At 43.6% G+C, this 22756-nt stretch overlaps 1 protein-coding gene across 4 annotated transcripts in view; it reads left to right on the forward strand.

The window, feature by feature from the left end:
• Window positions 1–22756, forward strand: part of LOC124551307 (protein-tyrosine sulfotransferase-like) — a 911580-nt gene that overhangs the window by 564819 nt on the left and 324005 nt on the right. For all 4 annotated transcript variants that reach the window (XM_047126327.1, XM_047126332.1, XM_047126319.1 and 1 more), the window contains one exon: window positions 3183–3260. The gene's annotated coding sequence lies outside the window, so the exon portion shown is untranslated. The remainder of the gene's footprint in view (window positions 1–3182; window positions 3261–22756) is intronic.

Here is a 22756-nt window from a genome sequence, read left to right on the forward strand (position 1 = left end):
GCCTTGATCTAACTTCATAACAATCCTCCGTCCCCCCCCCCCCCTCCCAAATACGAGTATTACATTGACGTGGTTTCTGTCATCACCAAATTAACTACCTATTGATGCATCAAGACATCTGCCGAACCATTATTTAAGTCAATATGTATCATAAAGCGCGTTTTTTCACGATTTTAGTATCTCTTAATTTGTTACCTGAGGTACCCATATAATCTTTGGCACTCTCTTGTAACGGTACACTTCAGATACTTTAATTATCTTCTCGTCTGTACTGTTAAATCCCATGTTTCACTTCCATGTAAGATATAACGTTATAATATGATCTTTAATTTTTACCAGACGCTGCACCTAGAGACTCTGAAGATCTGAAATATTTTCTTGAATTGTTTCACGGGAAGTTCTAAACTCTTGGATATTGTGACCTTGATTGTAAGCTTGTTCCACACATTACGGAGAATTTTATCTCACGAGTAGAACAGAAAATTGTATTTTATTGGGAATATCGAAATGTAACATTTAAGAGTTTCTTGCAATGCTGCAATCAGTGAAATTTGTATATCTTTTGTAGTTTTGATTGGAACTACTTTTTGCGTTACAACTGGCGCAAGCAGCGTGTTTTTACAGGGGACCACGCAAATGCTGGCCCTGGACATTCCGTTGGGAGCATTCCTGGTAGCTATAACGTATAATTTTTGTCATAACAGTGATTTTCGTTTCGCCCAACTAGCCGAGTAAACTACATGAATTAACGCGATTACTGGTACCGAACTTAAGATCATGACTGTACGGTGACGTGAAACTTCCTGGCAGATTATAGCTCTATGGCGGATCGAGACTCGAACTCGGGACATTTGCCTTCCGCGGGTAAGTTGTCTATCGGCTGTGCTACCCAAGCCGTCCTCACTGCTGTACTTGCGCCAGTACCTCGTCTTCGGCCTTCCGGGTCGTGAGCCGTGTTTGGGTAGCCCAGTCGGTGGAGCACGTGCCCGCGAAAAGCGAAGGACCGAAGTTCGAGTCTCGACCTATCACACAGTTTTAATCTGCCAGGAAGTTTCGTGTGTTGCTATAGACTGTCTGCTGCCATTCATTTATTTCAATGCTCAAGCAGCAAGCTTGTCCGCCTCCATATCTGAGTTGTCAGTGTGAGTGCCATGCGGCGCTGCAGTCGTGGACTGTGCGGCTGGTCCCGGCGGAGGTTCGAGTCCTCCCTCGGGCATGGGTGTGTGTGTGTGTTTGTCCTTAGGATGATTTAGGTTAAGTAGTGTGTAAGCTTAGGGACTAATGACCTAGCAGTTAGTCCCATAAGATTTTACACACATTTGAACATTTAAAGTGCCATGCGGTTCGAATCGCCGTAGCTGCCAGGAATTTTTCGTAGGATGCACTCAGCTTTGAGAGGCCAATTGAGGAGATACTTGGACGAGAAGTAGTACCACCAAGATCTGAAAAACCAACAACGGCCGGGAGAGCGTTGTGCTGACCACAAACCTTTCACATGACATCCAAATTACATACTCCACTGACAGAGGATGACACGGCAGCGGGTCGGCACTCGATGGCCCCCGAATCGAAACTAGGAACTGGAAATGGCAAAACTCCATTTGCTAATCTTATTTCCCAACATCAAGTGAATCATTCCAGTAAACTCCATTACCCTTGTATCACTTTTTAAGATACTATGGATTCCGTTAACTGCTCTATCAAGGCCTACATCGTCTGTGACAACACTACAGTGTTACCAGCAAACCTAAAAGTTTTAATTTTGTTTCACTGAACTTTTAATTCCTTACCAAATTTCTTTGTAGTGTCGTTTACTGCGTGTTCAATGTATAGATTAAATAACGTGGGGAATATTTTAAACCCGTGTCTTACTCCTTTCTCGCCTACTCCCTCCCTTTCCATTCTTTCGACTTCTGTAACAGTTGCTGTCGGTTTCTGTATATAGCTAAAATTTTGCTCCCTGCATTTCATCCATGATAGCTTTAGAATTTCAAAAAGTATATTGCAATGAATTTTGGCCAAACCTTATTTCTACTTGCTATGAACGCCAGTTTGTCTCCCTTCGCTCTGTTTTGTGTGATAAATCGAAGACCGTCATAGCCCTGTATATTTTCACCTTCCTCCAGAAACCAAACTGGTTTTTCCTCATTCGGTTTCTAGCAGTCGTTCGATTCTACTGTATACGATTCGTGTTGGTATTTTGCAACGATGCCTTAAAGAACTGAAACTTGCCTTCGTGGGCGCTGGGATAACTACGTTTTTTTAAAAAAAACATTTGAGGATGTTTAGCTTGTGTCATATGTCCCGAACGCCAGATGGAACAGTTTTAACTTTTTTTTCTTCCAAGGATCTCGGAAATTCTGTAGGTGCCTTATTTTTAGGTGTCCGGTAGCTAACTAGTCCCGAACACACAAATATATGAAGAAACTATGACTGTGAAATTTGTGAAAGTAAAATTCTTTCATTATTATTATTATTATTGTGTTGTTCTTGTTGTAATTATTGTTAGTGTCAATTACTGCTATTTTAATAGTGTCTCTATGTATAAAAGTCAATGTCCTGACTGACTGACTGACTGACTGACTGACTGAATCACCATTGCCTAGCCCAAACCGCTAAGACATTTGAAATTTGAAGGTGTGGATCTTATACTGTAGACGTCGTTTAAGAAGGTATTTTTTCGAAATTCCAACCCTGCAAGAGTGAAATGGGGGATGAAAATTCTTAAGATGATATTTCGTTCCAATAAAAAAATTCACAGCTAAATTTGTGAAAGTTGGTATTTCACTTCTCGGTTAGATATAAAGGAATATTTGGTAGGGGATGAATGTTGCTATAGAAATATTTCCACAACAACATGATTACAAAAACCATGGGCCCAGGTACTAGAATCGCTTTTAAATTAGATTAAATAGAAACAAACCAAAAAAATCGCTACCGGCCCTGCAGACTACTCGAGCGAAGCAGAGGGCGCTAAGCTAGTTACTAATATTCCAGTGAATGTTATTGTAATAGCTTTGGTGTGTATTGTTTCTGGTCAGATGTAGGAGAGGGTCTTAAGGACCTAATCTGGGCAGGCTAAATAAGCAATAAATGAATAAAAAAATAAATAAGCAATACTTGACCTTAATTCTACAAACGTAGGAATTTATTGAATGACTTGTTATTTACTTCTGTTACAGACTGATCGCTGGGCTACGACGACAAGCATCACAGCGTTAGGCGTACAGGGAAGGCAAGATACTTCTCATTGATGTCCGGTGAGTACTGACTCCTCAACATCAGCGTTTTTCAAACGGTGCGCTGGTACTGTTGAGAGAATGTTCGCCGAAAAATGGTGATAGTGGATTGCCAGACTGAGACTCGAACCTAGTCGTCGAATAGCGTGATATGTCTTCACGCGACTGTCAGTCATAATTCATAGTGTCAGTAATAATGTCTCATACGACTATTCCTGCGCGTCACACAAACTTATAACGTGTCAACAAAACTTTGTATGTACGACATTGTGAGTATGTTTTAACACTTCTGTTTTGGGACGGCACTTGGGGAGAGGTTTGGTGGTGGTGGTGGTGGTGGTGGTGGTGGTGGTGGTGGTTAGAGGGGAGGGGGAAGAGATCCATCAGTCTTCTGACTGATAAACATGGGTAAACTGAAAATTGTAATGCTATATGTCAGCTTCGACCAGTGACACAGTGAAGATGCATCAGGCAACGCAAACCACATTTATCCTTGGTCGTATTCGGAAACGTAAATAAAACGGTCAGATTTGCTTACTAGAAGTATTTCAGGTTACATCTATGATCACAGATTAATAAGAGAAACATTGATCGAGTATCAAAAAGGAAGCTCTACGTCTGTAACGGATACCATGACACACAGCACGAACTTAATAAAAAAAAAAAAGTATTTCTCGTAACGAAAAAATGGTTATCACAAGAAGTACATAAACTATTTATGCAGAAAGTATCATAAAAAACCCTCTACAGCTGTGGTGGAGACTATGACGCACACTCTGAACTTAAGAAAAAGAATAATCGTAAAGCATTCGAAGCTAGTGTCGCAAAATACACTTTGCCTGTGTAGCTCACGTGGAGACTGTGATGCACAGTTACGAATATATGTATGTACCGAAAGTAAATCGAAATTGTTAGTGTAAGAAGAGCTTTAACTATTTATCGGAAAGAACACGAATCGAGTGTTGTAGAAAAAGCTCTACAGCTGCACTGGAGACCACGATACCCATTATAAATGGACGAAGTATTGTAATTCCCATCATAATAGTAGAGACAGTATTTTTTTCTGCATCACAGTATAGACTAAAAAATTCTTTCTCTTTCGAAAGTAACTTACACTACAATCAATAAAGCTATACGGAAATTACATTCAAAATGCGCACCAATGAATGACGTCACAGAAGCCTTTACCGTCACGTCACAGATCAAAGTTGACGGCTGGTATCGCAAATTCCTTTTGACCATCAGATAATTTTTTGTCTGACTATTGTTATACTCGTACGATTCTTTACACGAGGCGACTCGTTTTTTAACATAAAAGGAGAGCTTAGCCATCCTCTAGAGCTGTAGCGTACTAGCATCACTTTCATACGTGCCTTGGGCGCGAAAGGCATATTTTTGGCGCTTCTGACAGAGATGAAAAGGTGTTGGTAGCGCTGCGTAGAGAGGGTCTGTTGCGGCCTGCACTTCGGTTATCTTTGGGCACCCCCGGGAGCGAGAGGCGCTTTGATTCGCTGCCAGCCGCATCTCATTACTATCTGACGAACTTCCGGCTCCGTTGGAGTGAGGTGGGCCTAGCCCATCTCCGCAGCAGTACGCCAACGGTCGATAGGCGCTATCTCGTTTCTCCTGAATAACGCCGGTCAAAGTAGTATGGCGCAGGATCGTTACTATGCGATTAGTGGCTTCGTTGGACTTCACAACCGCGGAGTTTACAACATAGTTTTGTGATCAATACTTGAATATATTGGACTCGATAAGACAGATGGTTGTATGATATGGGACATCCTAACGTTCTAGAAGAGCAAGATATATCATTTGTTTCGAAATTGTGCTGAAGTGGCGTTAATGAATCAAAGAAAAGCAAGGGGTCGTGAGATGTTTGGCGATGAAACGACGGAGGGCGCTGGTGAGTGAACTGTTTTTTATGCATTGGCTCCACAGTCAATGCATATCACCTGTAGTAAAAGTGAGCATTATGCCAAAAGCCAAAACATCAAAGAAAAAAAGCTTCGAGTTTTCCGACCGTCGTAACGAAGTTAAGGGTCAGTGCTCACTCGGATGGAATTGTTGCAGGAGGAAATCATTAAAAGGAGTCTCACAGAATTCTTTTGAAGTGTTATATGGGAAATTGTAGCAGTAATTAAACAGTGTATTGGATTGCACGATACCTAATAACAGGCTATCATCAGGTTTTCAGTAAGAGTTCTACCTGATACTGCATTCAGAATGACTATCGTCCTTTCAGATAGGTTAATTCTGATGCGCAGATACTAGAGGGGCGCTAACCTTTCAGCTAATCAGCTACCCATTAAGAGGTATCATAGAAACTTCATGATTATTTGCCTAGTCGAAGCCTCTCGTGAATGTGAAACAGCGTGCAACCGAAGCTGGTATTTAATTAATATAAACTTCAGTAGCTGAAAAAAGCTATTGCGCCTTGTTATAATCATGGAGAAAGCAATGAAGGTCACCATACTGGATTTTGAACCCCATTCGTCTCATTTGTTACGACCAGAGATCACACCCAAGCAGAAATGTAAGTACTCTCAGTTTTTCATATTTTTATTACTGGAGGCATTCTGGAGTGTAGGGAGAGGTTATACACTATTTGTTTATAACAAATTACGTTAGTTCCCAGATACGTGAGAGGCTCGAAGACGTCTTAAGTAATAGAACCTAGAACATTGTTCAAATGCCTCTAAGCACTATGGGACTTAACATCTGAGGTCATCAGTCCCCTAGACATAGAACTACTTAAACGTAGCTAACCTAAGGACATCACACACATCCATGCCCGAGGCAGGATTCGAACCTGCGACCGTTGCAGCCGCGTGGTTCCGGATGGAAGTGCCTAGAACCGCTCGGCCACCGCGGCCGGCTAGAACGTTGTTCTCGGCGGCAATTGTTCATCAGAGACGAGGGTACCGTCGGGAGTGTCCCAGGGAAGTGTGACAGGACCGCTTTTGTTCTCTATGTGCATGAAGATCTGTCAGGTGGGCTGAGCAGCAATCTGCGACTGTCTGCTGATGATGATGATGCTGTAGTATACGGTGATGTATTGTCCTTGAGTTACTGTACGAAGATATAGGATGACTTACACACAATTTCTATTCCGTGTGATGAATTCCAGCTTGCTTTAAATGCAGATATTGCAAATGAGTTGGAATATTGATAAATACACTGTGAGACAAAAAATCGTCGCACCACGAGTGACTTATCGAAATGGGACGGAAATCGGTACATGTGATGTGCATGTATATACAAACAAATTATTACAACTTCAGAAAAACTGGATGTTTTATTCAAGAAAAAGGACTTATCAAGTTGAGCAAGTCAACAATGCGTTGGTCAACCTCTGCGCCTCATGTAAGTAGTTATTTGACATGGTATTGATTGATAGAGTCGTTGGATGTACTCCTGAGGGATATCGCGCCACGTTCTGTCCATTTGGCACGTTAGATCGTCAGAATCCCGAGATGGATGGAGGACCCTGCCCACAATACTCCAAACTTCCTCAACTGTGGAGAGATCTGGTGGCCCCACTGGCCAAGGTAGGGTTTGGCAAGCACGAGCGCCTGACAGGCATTATCTTTCTGAAATGTAAGCCCATGATGGCTTGCCATGAAGGGCAACAAAAGGGGACTTGGAATATCGTCGATGTACCACTGTGCTGCAAGTGTGCCGCAGATGATAACCAAAAAAGGATGCTATGAAATGGCATCCCAGACCGTCACACCTGGGTGTCTGGTCGTATGGCAGGTGTCTACAGACCTGTCTTCGGCATCGAATCTCATTGACTGGAGTGGGCTTGTTTTCAGCGATGAATCCCGCATCGAACTGAGCCCCGATGTCCAGTGACATTATTATTTGACTATACTCCTCGCACACTGTCTCTTTGCAACATTTATTCACAGTATAGTGTGTATGATCAACAGTCGATCATAATAAACCACTGGCCGCTTGAGTTGCAGTGTTCCATTTTGCAAGTCTGCACTTAATGACTCGTTCCTTCTCGAAATGGTTCAAATGGCTCTGAGAACTATGGGACTTAACATCTGAGGTCATCAGTCCCCTAGAACTTAGAACTAACTAACCTTAGGACATCACACACATCCATGCCCGTGGCAGGATTCGAACCTGCGACTGTAGCGGTCTCGCGGTTCCGGACTGAAACGCCTAGAACCGCTCGGCCACAGCGGCCGGCTCTTCTGGCACCTTTTAATTCAAATCCCACAGATGAAACTATTTTTCTGAGAGTTCCCCTGCTAGCCTGGGTGTCCAGTCCTGTGTGACGATAGCTGTGAAGGTTTTGAGAAATGAAAGGACCTTGTATTGTTCGTAGCATCGCGGAAATAGCTGTCTCTGATTTCACATTTATGTATATCATCGAAGAAATATTTTATTGGGTGAATTTTAGTTACTTTGGTTTTGAGCAGTTGCTTGAATTTTATTCCACTCGGCGTAGTGTTGCTCCTTCCGTAATACCATTCTCGTTCTCATTGTCATTCAAATTCATGACGTTGACAGCAAGTTCTTGAGGCTTTCCGCGAAGTCGTTTCCCATAATCACTTTCCCTTCTCGTGCTGCTTTAGATTGGAACGTGACTGTACCTACTCACATGACAAAGTTTGTTCCTGCATCGGGGGTGTTTCCAGTTCGCCTTGCCGAGAAATAAGAGTCTACGCTATTTGGGGGGAACAGTAGCATATGAGAAGGAATAATACCGTTGATTATTTCGCTAACGTCTCAGTGCTTTTTGAGGTAAGCGGCCATTCATTTGTAGAGAATAAGCTAACACCATCGTTTCGTCGGACGGGGTGACCGAGCGGTTCTAGGCGCTACAGTCTGGAACCGCGCGACCGCTACGTCGCAGGTTCGAATCCTGCCTCGGGCATGGATGTGTGTTCATAGTATGAAGGCTTTCACGACCGGATGACATATCTTCTGGTAAACCTTCCGGGATGTAAGGTGGTGGTCCATGAAACTCTTCAGCTCCTAACGTTTCGTCCAGAGCTGCGCTGGACATCTTCAGAGGGGTCAGTCTTGCCGAGTCAGTCGGCAAGACTCACCGGAGGAGAAACACCCCTCTGAAGATGTCCAGCGCAGCTCTGGACGAAACGTTAGGAGCTGAAGAGTTTCATGGACCACCACCTTACATCCCGGAAGGTTTACCAGAAGATATGAATGTGTGTGATGTCCTTAGGTTAGTTAGGTTTAAGTAGTTCAAAGTTCTAGGGGACTGATGACCTCAGATGTTAAGTCCCATAGTGCTCAGAGTCATCGTGTCGTGGACGAGTCTTTTTGCCACTGCGAGTCGTGTTCTGGCAGACTAATGTTCCGTTCTCGAGTCTGCACGCCTTGGTGATATCTTCCTCGGGCACTCTGTTGCTGAATGGAATACTGATTTATGTTTCAAGATTCTCCTCGTCACTCATTCTGAGAACCAGTTGGGAACTGAACTGAACGGGTTAAATAATATGGTGCCTGCCGGGTCCCTAATTAGGGAAGACGTAAATATGGAACAGCAATTGTTCTGTGACTGTCTCGTTTGAATGTTTCATGAGTTATGTGGCCACACACTGCAAAAATGTCAAACGTGGTGCCAGATTGCGTTGTATTTTGAAAACTATATTCCGAATTCTTTTACCGTCGAGGTGGCGCGCTGGTGTGACATTGGTCCCACATTCGCGAGGACCGAGGTTTAGTTCTCAGTCTGACCATCCAGATATAAGTTTTCTGTGGTTTCCATAAATCGTATATGGCAGATATCGGGGTTCCAACTTCGAGAAATGCGTTTTCTTCTGAATCCCTGATCTATCCGTCATTGTGTTGCGTCTCCAAGAGACTCACTGTGGACGGGACGTTCAACTCTTAATCTTCCACGCTTCCTTCCGACTGATTTTAATACGTGTATTCTGGCATCAATCGATTTCGAAAAGTGCACAGTTGCAAGAACATAAATTCAGTCACGACCTCCTGCCTGGAGTAGTTTGTGACGGTTTTACATACCCATTAGGCAGAACAGTAGGTGATTTTTCTCTGTTAGTGTCCCAAATACAGAAAACTAAACTATTTAACGGGTAGAAACGTGGAAGCGACGTATAATATTTACAGACAAATCGCATACAGTAAGATTTCCCTCACATGTCAACTCGTTCGTTACTAATTTTTAATTAGTGTTTGTACAGTATCTTTCATACCAGAATTTTAGAATTTACAGAATAATAAATAAAATGTTTCTTACTATTATTGCTATATAATGCCTATAGTTACATTGTGGGGACCAATTATTTCCCTGTTTATCGCTTTGAGATACAATGCTTGCAGTGTAAGGTGAAACTATTCATTATGAAACGTTGCATGTCATGGAATAAAGATATAACTAGCTTCCTTTTCCGTTAGTGGTACTTGCTCGTCTGGTACGTAGCGATGTTTATCCTTCAGTAGACAGCTGATATTGTACGCGTGTCTACGATTTCGTATATTTGATGCTAACAAGTCTATATTTTCTCTTGCATGTTATTACCATAAAAAAAAGGGAAAGAAAGATTGGAACTTAATGTCTAGTCGACTCGTCGATGTTAAAGTCACGGGGGATCTGAGCCAAGCTCAGAACCTGGAGGAAGACTGACCGTGGTCCTGATTAGGAAACCTGCACGACACTGGATTAACCTAGAGGGGTGATCAGCTGGTGCTGTTGGCTCTAGAGAAAGTGAGACTGTTTATGTTGTAGCTGTTGATAGCTGATGGAAGGTCTGACAGTTGCATGTTCTTGTCTAAGACACCATTTTTTGCGGGGGTACAAAGCAGTGATCTGATTCGCATTCTTCACGTTTTTCACCAACCGACAGTCCAATCCAGTGTGCTCCGCTCACACGCCCGCCGAAACAATAGGTGTTCATATTCATTGCTCTTGACTAGTAATCAGCATAACAGTTATTTTCAGTTGTAAAAATATCTTTAGAATAGTCTGAAATTTCCAAATGCAACTGCTGTTCTTGTAAAGCTTTTTTGTGGACGATATTAATCGTTGTAGCACATTGTCCTTATCATTATCTGCGAGAAGGAGAACTTCTCATTTGGGACAGTGCGTTCATCAGAAGCACCCCCACTCCACTCTTATTTTTTCCTTCACCGTTCTATCAATACAGTCACATCATGGTTACTAAAAGCTAGAGGGCGTAAATGTCTGGGTTGGTCATTGTTGTCTACCCTTTTGGTTTCCCGTAATCCCCACTAGGATGTAATTGCCCCATTTCATAGTACAGTCACCTGAGACCGATGTATTATCGATGTGGGAGATATCACTCATTGTAATTTCAGACTATTTTCGCAAAAGACGCGAATAGTTATGTGCAAGTGTCGTTCGATGAAACCTTTAACATCATGGAGATATTTTTATTCTAGTAGCAGTTGACTCCGCTAATCAGAAAAATGTAAAGTCGAATGTAAATCTGTATTTGCCTATGACTTCTGAACCACTGACAATAACTTAGTAAGATATTGTTCTGCGTGAAGAATATGTAACAACACAGGACTACCGATTAATATAATGGCAGACACTAGAAGAAAGCTTAGAGAAATCCTACTTGACCATGTAAAATGTTTCAAAGTATTGTTGTGTACTGCCGATGATGAGCATCTGATCCAACACCGGTCCAGCTTGTTTGTGGACAAACAACCTTCCGTGCGATTGAACACATTTTGGCTTGTGATGTTTGTAAACACACTCATTCACAACTTTTGTCTTAATTTTGTGATCTATATCGCTTTTGTGTTCACATTCTACTCCACGAGTTGTGTTTTGGTCTTCAGTCCGAGGACTTGTTTGACGCGGCTCTCCATGCTACTCTGTCCCGTGCAAGCCTCTTCATCTCCGAATAACTACTGCAACCTACGTCCTTCTGAATCTGCGTACTGTATACATCCCGTGGTCTTCCTCTAAGATTTTTAGCTCTCACACTTCCCTCCAGTATAAACTAATCACACAATACGTCAGAATGTGTCCTATCAACCGATTGCTTCTTCTAGTCATGATGTGTCACAGATTCCTTTTCTTCCCAGTTCTCTTCAGTACCTTCTCGTTAGTTATGTGATCTACCCATCTAATATTTAGCATCCTTCTGCAGCACCACATTTCAGAAGGAAATTAGAATTATATTAATACCTTCAGCTGCCAACGGGCGTTGATATATGTCAACGCGGACAGTTGAAAATGTGTGCCCTGACCGGGACTCGAACCCGGGATTTTCTGGTTACATGGCAGACGCTCTATCCATCTGAGCCACCGAGGGCAGAGAGGATAGCGCGACTGGAGGGACTATCTCGCGCACGCCTCTGCCGAGACCCACATTCTCACCTTATATGTCCACACACTACATTCGTAGTGTCCCACCCCAACACACTTATTACTCGTGGAAGACGTTCTAACCAAGTCCCGTAAGAGTACGGGGAATATGTGTGCATCCGTACAGAAGAAGGAGGTCATGGCCGGTGTTGCCAGAACTGTATACGTATATGGATATCATGTCTGTTCTTTCGGACATGTCTACACTCTACGTGTCTACACTCTATTGTCAAATACGTGTTATACTCAGTGTATGTACTAACTTTCGTGAGCCTTTTACTAAAGTTTGATTTAAATGTTGAGTATGATATTAATTTAAAATTCTGTGCATGCATCCCTAATATGCTTACTTACATTAATATGTATGTATTTACTATCGTTAATTTCACTGTGTATTTTATCCCACAGCTTCTGCAATAAAGGTTTGAAACGCATAACGCTTATTAAAGAATTGTACGATCAAGACTTTTCCATATTTCAAAGTCGTGCCAAATCTGGATGGTCGCCTGTTTCTACTATGGATGTATTTCCATCAAGTACTGGTTATATCAAATTGTTCGTCTCAACTTCACTTTCATCACTGTGGTACGTAGTAAACAGTTATCCTTCGCACCCTGTTTAAGAGGATTTGTATGTGTGCTACATAATACGTACAACGCAGTGCTTTTTCGTCTGAATGCTGGAACGTCCACTATCAGCTCCTAAAAGGATGGATGTGTTTCCTTAGGATTTTCAACATTTTGTAGTGCATATGTTCCAACTAATCGGAGGATATGCAAAGAAAGCGGTACGGCTGGCACTGACAAGTGAGAAGCGCAGCGGAGTGCACGGAAAAGTAATACCTGTCACGTTTCACACTTTTTCTCGTGTAACTGGAGGATCAGTATACGGATTTGTATGGATTTTTGGACCTACACAGCGGAAGTTTGAATCAATATTCCTTGGATTCAGACCATAGTAACAGATATACCTATACGCTGAAGAGCCAAAGTAATTCGTACAGCTGCCTAATATCGTGTAGAGCCCACGCTAGCACGCAGAAGTGCCGCAACACGACGTGGCATAGGGTCGACTTATGTCTGACGTAGTGCTGGAGGGCATTGACACCATGAATCCTGCAGGACTGTCCATAAATCCGTTAGAACACGAAGGGGTTGAGATCTCTTCGGAACAGCACGTTGCAAGGCATCTCAGATATGCGCAGTAATGTTCATGTTTGGGGAGTTTGGTGGCCAGTGCAAGTGTTGAAAATAGGAAGTGTGTTTCTGTAGCAATTGTGGACGTGTGGGGTGTCGCATTATCCTGCTGGAATTGCTGAAGTCCGCCGGAATGCACAATGGACATGAATGGATGCAAGGAAATCAGACAAGATGCTGACATACGTGTCACTTGTCAGAGTCGCATTTAGACGTTTCAGGGGTCCCATATCACTTCAACTGCACACGACACGCCCCACACCATTAAAGAGCCTCCACCAGCTTGAACAGTCAACTACAGGATCCTTGGATTCATGAGATCTCCATACCCGTACACGTCCATCCGCTCGATTCAATTTGAAACGAGACTCGTCCGATCAGGCAACATGTTTCCAGTCATCAACAGGCTTCGGCTCCGAAAGCCCATATCGATGATATTTCGTTGAATAGTTCGCACGCTGACACTTGTTGATGGCCCAGCACTGAAAGCTGCAGCAATTTGCGCAGGGGTTGCACTTCCGTCACGTTGAACGATTATCTTTATTCGTTGTTTGTCCCGTTGTTGCAGGATCTTTGTCCGGCCGCAGCGATGTCGTAGACTAGATGTTTTACCGGATTCCGGATATTCACATTACACACGTGAAATGGTCGTACGGGAAAATAGCCACTTCGTCGTTATTTCGGAGATGCTATATCCCATCGGTCGTGCGCCGACTGTAACACCACGTTCAAACTCACTCACATCTTGATAACGTGCCATTGTAGCAGCAGTACCCGATCTAACAACTGCACCAGACACTTGTCTTATACAGGCGTTGCCGACCGTAACGCCGTATTCTGCCTGTTCGCGTAACTCTGTATTTGTGTACGCACGCCTATACCAGTTTCTTTGGCCCTTCAGTGGAGATACAGCGGCGGAATTCATGTTATGTTACATGAACAGCAAAGATTTTACGTTATTGATGCACATTGTATTTGCGAAACTTTAATGAATTAACGCAAGTAACTACTATAACTAACGTTAGAAACAGACACGGCCGGCCGCTGTAGCCGAGCGGTTCTAGACGCTTCAGTCCGGAACCGTACTGCTGCTACGGTCGCAGGTTCGAATCCTGCCTCGGGCAAGGATGTGTGTTATGTCCTTAGGTTAGTTAGGTTTAAGTAGTTCTAAGTTCAAGGGACTGATGACCTCAGATGTTAAGTCCGATAGTGCTCAGAGCTATTTGAACCATTTTTGAAACAGACACGAAAAGATTAGACGTTTATGATCGCATGCGAAGAAAATTCGTTATGTTTCTGTACTGCAGCTGCAGCGTTCTTTCGGGAAAGGTCACTTCCCCCACCACGAGCGCTGCTTTACGGACTGATTTTATTGTTAATCTGTAGAGATAGCTTGTTGGTTGTTTGATATGGGGAGAAGACCAGACAGCGAGGTCACCGGTCCCAACGGATTAGGGAAGGATGGGGAAGGAAGTCGATCGTGCCCTTTCAAAGGAAGCACCTGGCATTTGCCGGAAGCGATTTAGGAAAATACAGAAAACCTAAATCAGGATGGCCGGACACAGCTTTGAACCGTCGTCCTCTGAATCGGAGTCCAGTGTGCTAACAACTACGCCATCTCGGTCGGTAGGGATAACTCGTCGCACATAGAGCGTATGGTGGCAACTGGCATCGGATGTTTCCTTCATCCTTAGCAACGCGTCTAATCGGAGAAAGAGAGGAAAAGAACGACGTGACATGTCAATATATGCTGAACAGTAGTTCTTCGCAAATTTACAGGACGTTAGTTTATAGACCACTGTGATACTCGGAGCACTATCATAAACTCTTCGACCAGATTGCGAGAAATTATTTTTAACAACAGAAGAAGCTGACGTTTCTCCTGCGCAGCACGTGCTGGGAAGAGCCGTAGTGCGTTCAACTCTGAACTGAGGAATTAAAGAGCCGACCGGGCCTGTTGACTCACAAATTATCTCGCGCTCCCCGGCCGTTGTTTTTGCCCGGCCAGTCGTCCGTAGCTAAAACCGTGAAGTGCTGTAAACATGTTATTAGACTCCTAGCTTGACGGCAACTAATTTCATCACATTGTGGATAGAGGCACAGTGTGATAATATTGTGGAGCCTTGCTGAATTTCAGATAGAAGAAAAGTTCGTCGACTCTCTTTTGTTTCGCCACTTGTGCCTAGGTGTTTTTCCTTCTCTTTAGATCAGAAACTTTTATTGTTATTCTTTTCTCAAGTCTCTGTTGCAGTCACGTTAAATCTGTACAATAGTATCTTATTGATTACTGGAGAAGCATTGGAGTTGTTAAAAAGCCTATTAAACACAAGGATGAAACCGTGGCGTACTTCGTGCAAATTATTTTCTACATCAAGACTGTCCAAACTCGTGTTTCATACAAACCCACAAATATTTTCACCCATCGAAGTGTTTAATATAATTCTACGCAATTTATTCCGAGTGCAGTGTATGTATCATTCATTCTAAATGCTGTGGACGCTGAAAAATCTTTCCTCGCAATATTTCTGTGTTAAATTGAAGACAGTAACACAAAAATGGGAAGGTCAACAGATTATTTTAGCAGTCAGTGGCCTTGCCATGTTGGATACGCCAGTTCTTGCACGGTTACTGCAGTTAAGTAACGTCGGGCGTTGTTAGTGCTTGAGTGTGTTATTGGCTCAGACAGACTCAAGCCTCCGAAGTGGCGTCCAATTGACAGCTTTGCGCCAGGCCGTTGAGCCATACGACATTATTATTATTTACATTGGTTTGGTGAACATAATGGTAACGGAAACGTACAATATTCAGCAGGAATAAAATAGAAATAAAAATCTGTAGCCATTATGCGGTCTGGAAGAGTTTTACTTTCCTACAAACGCAAACTGCTCGTAAAAGTGGAAAGGTGGAAACTACAGGGTGTTTCAAAAATGACCGGTATATTTGAAACGGCAATAAAAACTAAACGAGCAGCGATAGAAATACACCGTTTGTTGCAATATGCTTGGGACAACAGTACATTTTCAGGCAGACAAACTTTCGAAATTACAGTAGTTACAATTTTCAACAACAGATGGCGCTGCAAGTGATGTGAAAGATATAGAAGACAACGCAGTCTGTGGGTGCGCCATTCTGTACGTCCTCTTTCTGCTGTAAGCGTGTGCTGTTCACAACGTGCAAGTGTGCTGTAGACAACATGGTTTATTCCTTAGAACAGAGGATTTTTGTGGTGTTGGAATTCCACCGCCTAGAACACAGTGTTGTTGCAACAAGACGAAGTTTTCAACGGAGGTTTAATGTAACCAAAGGACCGAAAAGCGATACAATAAAGGATCTGTTTGAAACATTTCAACAGACTCGGAACGTGACGGATGAACGTGCTGGAAAGGTAGGGCGACCGCGTACGGCAACCACAGAGGACAACGCGCAGCTAGTGCAGCAGGTGATCCAACAGCGGCCTCGGGTTTCCGTTCGCCGTGTTGCAGCTGCGGTCCAAATTACGCCAACGTCCACGTATCGTCTCATGCGCCAGAGTTTACACCTCTATCCATACAAAATCCAAACGCGGCAACCCCTCAGCGCCGCAACCATTGCTGCACGAGAGACATTCACTAACGATATAGTGCACAGGATTGATGACGGCGATATGCATGTGGGCAGCATTTGGTTTACTGACGAAGCTTATTTTTACCTGGACGGCTTCGTCAATAAACAGAACTGGCGCATATGGGGAACCGAAAAGCCCCATGTTGCAGTCCCATCGTCCCTGCATTCTCAAAAAGTACTGGTCTGGGCCGCCATTTCTTCCAAAGGAATCATTGGCCCATTTTTCAGATCCGAAACGATTACTGCATCACGCTATGTGGACATTCTTCGTGAATTTGTGGCGGTACAAACTGCCTTAGACGACACTGCGAACACCTCGTGGTTTATGCAAGATGGTGCCCGGCCACATCGCACGGCCGACGTCTTTAATTTCCTGAATGAATATTTCGATGATCGTGTGATTGCTTTGGGCTATCCGAAACATACAGGAGGCGGCGTGGATTGGCCTCCCTATTCGCCAGACATGAACCCCTGTGACTTCTTTCTGTGGGGACACTTGAAAGACCAGGTGTACCGCCAGAATCCAGAAACAATTGAACAGCTGAAGCAGTACATCTCATCTGCATGTGAAGCCATTCCGCCAGACACGTTGCCAAAGGTTTCGGGTAATTTCATTCAAAGACTACGCCATATTATTGCTACGCATGGTGGATATGTGGAAAATATCGTACTATAGTGTTTCCCATACCGCAGCGCCATCTGTTGTTGAAAATTGTAACTACTGTAATTTCGAAAGTTTGTCTGCCTGAAAATGTACTGTTGTCCCAAGCATATTGCAACAAACGGTGTATTTCTATCGCTGCTCGTTTAGTTTTTATTGCCGTTTCAAATATACCGGTCATTTTTGAAACACCCTGTAGATGATACTCAGCAAACGGAGAAATGAACATTGAACGCACAGTACTTACAAACTATATTTGGGACGATACTTTCAAACGTTCATTCGAAAACTACGTTTTACAATCACGTGAAAATAGACGTTGAAAGTGCATCTGTTGTGGCCAATTAATACCAACCACACGAGACTGCTTGTAACTACTTTACGTATACACTGAGGCGACAAAAGACATTGGACACCTCCTTTTGGCCCGCATAGTGCAGCAACTCCACGTGGCATGGACTCAACGAATCGTTGGAAATCCTCTGCAGAAATATTGAGCCATACTGTCTCTGCTGTGAAGTCTGCCTCGGTACTGAGTGCTGCAGGCACGGTAGCTCAGCGTGTTTGGTCGGAGGGTTGGCTACACTCTGTAATAATAATAATGATAAAACTGAGTGAACGGATCAACGAAGAAACTGAACGGGTGTCATCGGACGTCCGCTCCGAACCAATTCAGCGAACACTGTAGAACAAAATGAGATAAAAAAAAGTGGTCAGCGCGACGGAATGCCATGCAAAAGGGCCCGGGTTCGATTCCCGGCTGGGTCGGAGATTTCCTCCGCACAGGGACTGGGTGTTTGTGTTGTCCTCATCATCATATCATCTCCATCGACGCGCAAGTCGCCGAAGAGGCGTCACCTAAGAAGACTTGCACCAGGCGACCGGTCTACCCGACGGGAAGCCCTAGCTACACGACATTTCATTTCATTCCATTTCATTTCTACTGCGAAAGAATAGCCAGTGCAGGATTTTGTGCACGAACTGACCTCTCGATTATGTCTCATAAATGTTCGATTGAATTCATGACGGGCCATGTGGGCAGCGAAACTATTTGCCAAATCGTTTGGAATGTTCCTCAAACCAATCGCGAACAATTGTTGCCGGTGACATGGACCATCGTCCTCCATGAAAATTGCGGTTTTTTTCTTCTTTTTTTTTGGGAGCATTGTCAATGAATGTGTGCGAATGGTCCCCAAGGAGCTGAACATAACTATTTCCAGTCTATAATCGGTTAAGATGGACCAGATGACCCAGTGGACTTGATGTAAGTACGGCCCACATCATTATGGAGCCACCGCCAGCTTGCGCAGTGTCTTGTTGACAGCTTGGGTGTGTGGCTTCGTGGGGCGTGCGCCACGACTAGTCCACGATTTTCCAGACGTCTTCGGTTCAACCGATATGGTCACGAGCCCAGAAGAGGCGCTGCAAGGGATGTCGTACTCTTACAAGGGGAGGCCGCCAATTGTGAAATTCAGATTCGATTCATACTGCGCATAATAAAAGCTCATGGCCAGAGGTGTAATGTGGCAAAGCACCAAGATGCACTTCTCAGCCGTTGTCGAGAAAATCGACAGTTAAAAGAAACCGTTGCGGTGAAATACTCTCTACGATTAATGATTTTCTACAGCGTCGTGGCGCAGCGGTAAGCGCTCGGGTTCGTAATCCAAAGGTCACCGGATCGAATCTCGCGCCATGCAATTTTTTTATTATTAGTTTTTTGTAATTCATATATATATATATATATATATATATATATATATATATATTTATTTATTTTAATGAATTGCTTATGCGTGTTGGTGAAGGCGGATCGTTCTCCAATTGTTCCGCCTCCATTTTTCCGTTTTTTTTTTAACAGGGTGTACCAAAGCTCTCCCGTCCGCACTGATTTTCGACGATGTTATAAGTTGCGCTAGGGACCGCATCTACCTTCTTTCGAAGTTAGCAGGCAACTACGCTGTTATGCGGCGGCTCGTTTCGGCCCATTCAACATCTGTCCTCCAAGTGTAACGAGCGAGTAACGGAGTTTATATTTCATACCTGCCACAGCAAATTTGTGTTCTTGGGGTCTCTATTCTAATTCGAACGTTTGACTTACGCTATACGTATTCGTTTCGGAATATCGTTTCTACGTCTTCCGTTAACTATACGTGGTTAACATTATGAAGACAATTAATTACATTTGTGAAATATATATATATATATATATGTACACATTTGAATTACAAAAAAAAAAATACAAAAAAAAGGTTGCATGGCGCGAGATTCGATCCGGCGACCTTTGGATTACGAACCCGTACCGCTGCGCCACGACGCTGTAGAAAATTGTTAATCGTAGAGAGTATTTCACCGCAACGGTTTCTTTTAACTCGATTTTCTCGACAACGGCTGAGAAGTGCATCTTGGTGCTTTGTCACATTACACTTCTGGCCATGGGCTTTTATTATGCGCAGTATGAATCGAATCTGAGTTTCACAATTGGCGGCCTCCCCTTGTTAGCAAAGGCACTCGCGTCGGTCGTCTGCTGCCATGGCCCATTAGCGCCACATTTCGCCGCACTGTCCTGACGGATACGTTCGTCGTACGTCCCACATTGATTTCTGCTGTTACTTCACACAGTGTTGCTTGTCTGTTAGCACCGACAACTCTATGCAAACGCCGTTGCTGTTGGTCCTTAAGTGAAGGCCGTCGGCCACTGCGCTGTCGGTGGTGACAGGTAATGCCTGAAATTTGGTATTCTCGGTACACTCTTGACCCTGACGATCTCGAAATACTGAATTCCGTAACCATTTCCAAAATGGAGTGTCCCATGCGCCTAGCTCCAACTATCATTCCGTGTTCAAAGTGCTTTAATTTCCGTCGTGCGACCATAATGACGTAGGAATCATTTTACGTGAATCATCACCGGGATATAAATGACAGCCCCGCCAGTGCACTGCCCTTTTGTAACATGTGTGCGCGATATTACTGCCATCTTTATTTGTGCAGCAGTGAGAAGTGTTACAATTTGATTTTCCAGTTATTTATTCCAGTAAACTATGTATCTGTACTAGGCGGTTTTATTGACTGACTCAGAAATAACCACTTGGTAATCGAGGAATATCTTGAGTTTTAATTTCTTCGACCAAGTGATTTTTATTTGTCTCGGAAAAGAACAATAGGTCGATCGTACCTTTTCCTCTCTTCCTGGCGGTTCTTTGGAGCATGAATTTGCAGGCTATTGAAGGAATGCTGCTATCGGATGAGTAAGTAGAAGATGTGGCATGAGCAGTGAAACGACTGTGTTGTGTCCAGTAGGATGCTCGAAGAAAAACATGGTGCATTTCGAAGAGAGTTAGTCGCAAAATTCCGAAAGCCGATATTCTGAAACGAGTCGAGAAACACACTACCGTCTCCAACAAAGACATTGCTTATTGATGAGGGTGCGGCAGCGTTCATAGTAGGATATTAATAACACACCATTGGGAAGTAACTGTAATTTATTTATTATCTCTTATGTCAATTAATAGTTAAAGGTACGCCATTTACTAATGTGTAGATCATTGTCCATTGCGTGGATTGCTTTCTGAATATGTCTCTTCTCAAATGGTGCCCCGTCTGCACAACACATTCATCTAGGCGGCGTTGGAAGCTTTCCATAACTCGGCGTAAGGTATTCTCTGGAACATTGCCGACGGCATTTCTGATGCGATCCTTCAACTCAGGAATGGAGTCACAACGTGTTCGGAGCACTTCTTGCTTCAGGTAGCCCCAAAGCAAAACGTCTGCACATGAAAGGTCAGGTGAGCGAGGCGGCCAGGAAATGTCACCAAAACGGGAAATTACTCTACCGGGAAATGTCTGTTGCAAGAAATCCATGCAAATTCTGGCCACCATTCCTGAGTTGAAGGATCGCATCAGAACTGCCGTCGGCAATGTCCCAGGGAATACGTTACGCCGAGCATTGGAAAGCTTCCAACGCCGCCTAGATAAATGTGTTGGGCAGAGAGGGCATCATTTCACAGGAGTCATATTCAAAAAGTAATCCATGCAATGGACAATGATTTACACGTTAGTAAATGGCGTACCTTTAACTATTAATTGACGTAAGAGGTAATAAAGAAATTACAGTTACAGCCTGATGGTGTGCTTTTAATATCCTACTATGAACCCTGCCGTACCCTGTCCTTGTATTATTCGTCACCCGCTCACGTTTTATTCCGGATTGTTGTTGTAGAAACCTTATCGTACGCGCTCGTACGTAGGACGAGGCGGTGCATTATTAAGGCCTTGGAATGGCATCCCAGAGAAACGATGTTCAGACCATGACCGCCAGTCAGACGATTTCCCGCTGTAACGGCGCTGGGTTCTCTAGTGGGTAGGCGAAGATAAAACCAATCACATTCGCCTCGCAACCATTTGATTTGTTTGTCTGATTCAGTCTACATTGGAACTCCAGTGCCCACATCAAGTGCGCAGGTGGTGAGCGTCGAACCCACGAGGGGAACACCGCAGACGCGGCCAGTCGATTCGGCTCATATTTGGCAGGTTGCTTGTGTGCGACATACAACGAAAGACTCTTAGAGTTTTGGCTCGACACTTCCCCTTTTTTTCAAAAACCGCCCATCGACTCGAAATTGACGGGTTCGATAGATAATTGAAAACTAAACATTTTTGTATGGTGTCTGAAAACACATACTTTCCTAGAAATCGAGGAAAGAAACTCTTTCGTTTGCTACTTACCCATAAACTAAACGCTATTCAGTGAAAGCGCCACTGGTGCAGAGACCCAGGCTGGGGAGCAAAGAACCTGCTTTGGTTTCCCATTTGCATTCTGCAGATATTTTTGTTTTGTTTTCATTTGTATTGTTCTCCGTATCGAAATTGGTGGGAATATGACGATTAATAAGGTAAGTAAATCAATAAAGACAATAATAAGGTAGACAATAAAAAAATTTAATCCTGTTCACTTTACTATGGCTCTTTCGCTCTGTTACGTGTCTTCACTTTCTTTCAAATAACTAGATAGATGGTACGTCTTATATAAAAATTCGTCGCAAATAGACGCTCAGCACCAAGAACAGCTTTCGATTGACATAGTACCGTTACTACTGGAAAACCTCGCCCTTTTGAGTTTCAGACTACGATCCCACGAACAGACAACGAAGATTACATAACTGTCCGTGTGTGAATTCTCTGTCGCCAAATTGCATCGTAGCTGGAAGTCGTCGTTGACCTAACTGGCTGAGTGAAGAGGAATGCAAGGTTTTGGCGCTCTATTTCGAACTTTTGGCCGTTGTATCTGACTTACCACAACGCAGAACATATTACGTCAACGTGAAACAATAGCGAATTTGCGGTGCTGCCCGAAATGTGTGAACTTTTCCGTCCCATTTATCCTGTGTGTAGAGGTCTGCTTGCATTCGCTGCATGTCTGTATGTCCCTTATCCACAGGCGTCTTATATCTGCGTCCGCGAATACTGTATTTTAATAATCCACTTTATCCTGATTTGCACGCGAGACCTCTCGCGGTGGGTGTACTTTTGGCCTGAATTTTCGTCCTATGAAGCCGGATATCGTAACTGACGTTCCATTGACTGACGAGGTTTTAATACGTTCCTCTGACTTTTCCTAAAAACGTCGATTCCGGTGTCAATTTTTGTTTCATAGTTTTGGAAACCTGCACCACTTTCTTATGAACTCTAAAGACACCTTCTGTCCAAATTCTGG

This window comes from Schistocerca americana, chromosome 1 (genome assembly GCF_021461395.2).
Source record: "Schistocerca americana isolate TAMUIC-IGC-003095 chromosome 1, iqSchAmer2.1, whole genome shotgun sequence".
NCBI classification, from domain to species: domain Eukaryota; kingdom Metazoa; phylum Arthropoda; class Insecta; order Orthoptera; family Acrididae; genus Schistocerca; species Schistocerca americana.